The following is a 3,054-nucleotide window of genomic DNA, read 5'->3' on the forward strand; positions in this document are numbered from 1 at the left end:
CCACTGATCTCCCCACTTCCATCCATCCCACCTGCTCCAGAATACCTCTACAGAACCCTGTTAGCAGTGTTGAGGGTGGTGTGCGTGTGCACTTGAGTTACATCAGCAGCCACCCCAGACCAAAGGTGCGTGCGGAAATTAAAACAGCAGCTCCCAAAATTAAAACGAGCGACTAGAGCGAAGTGGCAGCCAGAAATGCCCCACTGATCTCCCCACTTCCATCCATCCCACCTGCTCCAGAATACCTCTACAGAACCCTGTTAGCAGTGTTGAGGGTGGTGTGCGTGTGCACTTGAGTTACATCAGCAGCCACCCCAGACCAAAGGTGCGTGCGGAAATTAAAACAGCAGCACAAAAACTGTTCTTCATCTTGATGGAGATGAACAAGCAAGGATAGAGAAACCAGCAGAACCCACAGGAGCACCAGAATGAATCTAAATTGAAACATGATTTTTCTTTGCAGGGGTGTGGTGGGAAAAGCTGCCTGTGTGTGTGTGGGGGGGTGTTCGTGGGGCTTTTAAGACATGTGGTGTACTTCACCATGCATTTACATTTCATGCATTAAAAAAGATTTGTGCCGTTATTTCCAGCAATAGGTCTCTGGGCACCAAGTTAACAAAACACAGGAGGTGATTTCTGCTGGCAGAGGGACTGTAAATGTGTTACCAGAAATAAATGCAAAGCCCTTTGGTTGTGTGCCGCATCCACAATGCACAGTTGCCAGACACAAGAGCCCTCTCTTTAAAAAGGAGGCTAAATTACCTGGACAGCTGAGACCTTACTTGCAACAAGAGGAACCGTTCCTGTTCTGAATGTGTATTCCAACATTAAAAAGATTTGGTTCAAAATATTGTTTAGGGAAACATGAGCATGTGTACAATAAAATAAAAATACAGCAGCCAGAGTTTTCCCTCCTTCCTCTCCTCTGTCCATTTTCACTCCAATTTGTCACTCTTTCTCCCTCCACCAGTTCAGACCTCACTTCTTAAACACAGTCTTGACTCAAGAAATTTATCTCTGTTCTTCAGCAGCTTCCCTGAACGACCAAACACTTCTAGCCTTGATTCATGACAGTGGATTTCACAGGCAAAAGAGAAATGCTTCTTGGTGTCAGGAAGGAATGAAAATAAAATAACTCCTAAGTCATGTGTTCTTCACCAGGCGAGAAATATCAAAGCCAAAAGTCAGTGTCAAAGGTCATCTGATTGGCTATCATCCTTCCAATGCTGTCAGTGCCAGAGATGTCCGGCTCAATTTAACCTCCAGGAATAACCCTAAGGAAAAATAAAAAGTTTACACAGGTTGAACATCTTACACGTTCAGTATCTAATTATATGGTCTCCATAACAAGGATGTTACAGCCAAGTCAGAAATCAGTATGTAATTTAGAACAATACAGAAGCCTGTGTAGGAATTATACCATTTAAATGGGTCACCAAGATAATACCACAGGGTGCTTTCTCCTCTATAAATACATCACATTGTTATTTTTTAAATATTCCACGGATATATAGAAATATAAATATATTCCATAATGTTGACGTCATTTTTGAAATCAGCAGTTTACTTCCTGCAATATTAAACAAAAGAATAAAAAACATGACAATAAAGATTACCAAACTTAGTTCACAATAAAACATAAGATCAAAAACCATTTCTAGAGCACCTTTACCCATTTTAACCACAACTTGCACCTGGGCATAAAATACTATTGCTTTTGACATATCTAGGCCAAATTGGGAGAGAAAACCACGTGGACTACCTGGTTCCATAAATATTAAAGAATTCTTCTGTGGTGTCTTTTAATAGCATCACCTGATCATTAGTGTTAAACACTTCAACCTCTTGGTCCTTATCAAAGAGGAAAATTGCATGTTGGTGTTTACTTGCTGACAAAAATTCCAAAAATTACCAAAACATCTACTCCTAAAATCAGTTGTTAAAACAATAACATTATAAGCACGTATCTCAATTTTTAAAAAATCAAAGTTAAAGCCATTTTCAATTACTCAGTCTTAAAATATGAAAAGTTAAGAATACTTTTGACACGTCCAGCCCAAATAGGGCTCAAAAGAGCTTAGCCAATTTATATATGCATGTGTGTATTCTGTGTGTCACACTGGGGTTGGGGGGTGGGGAATTCCAGCTTCTGGTGCAGGGTGGGCAAACTTGCAGGGTGGCCACATAGAATAAACATCAGATGTTTGAGAGCCACAAGACATTAACAAATATTACACACACGTTTTTATTGGAAAATATGCAAATTTGCTTTTTAAAACAATTAAATGAGACTGCCAAAAATAAAAACAAAAGGGGTAAGAACAGATATTAATAATGATATTTATTTGACCAATTATATTTATTTGTTTGCTAATGATATTTGTCTAAGAGAGAGAGAGAGGTGGAAAGAAAGAATGAAAGAGGTGGAGAAAGAGAGAGAAACAAAGAAAGCAAATAGGTGGGGAGGAAAAAATGGATGCTCTTCCAATATCTTTTTCTTTTTTTTAACAGCTGGACAAATCTTTAGAAGAAGTCACTATGCAGCTTCAGGACACTCCGGAGAAGACAACCTATATTAAGCAGAACCACTACCAGGAACTCAACGATATTCTCAGTATAGGCAACTTTACAGAAAACAAAGGTATGTAGTCATCAGGTCGAGATTTGCCAAAAGCCCTGCGAGGGAGGCCACGGGAAGAGCCAGCTCCTGAGCCTCCTGCTCTGTGGCCTGCCTGGCGGCCCGCCAGCCATGCGAGGGGGCTATGGCAGTTCCCCGGGAGGGAGTGGAGCGATGTTGTCCACACTTTAAAAAAAAAAGGGCTGGGGACTTGCTTTTCTTATTTAAAAAAAGAGAGGAATCCGGATTCTTGAGAAGCATTCCGTGGCACCTTCTGCATACAGGGGGCTGACCAAGCCCACGGCGTTCTAGGGCTGCCAAATGCAGCCGGGGGGCGGGGAATCCCCCGTTTCGGAGCCCCGATTCCCGGCGCGCTGGAATCGGGGCCCGGGGGAAACCCCACCCCCGCGTGCGCGTCACCCGGAAGTGACGTCGCA

This window comes from Gekko japonicus, unplaced genomic scaffold, assembly GCF_001447785.1.
Source record: "Gekko japonicus isolate JY-2015 unplaced genomic scaffold, Gekko_japonicus_V1.1 scaffold4718, whole genome shotgun sequence".
NCBI lineage: Eukaryota > Metazoa > Chordata > Lepidosauria > Squamata > Gekkonidae > Gekko > Gekko japonicus.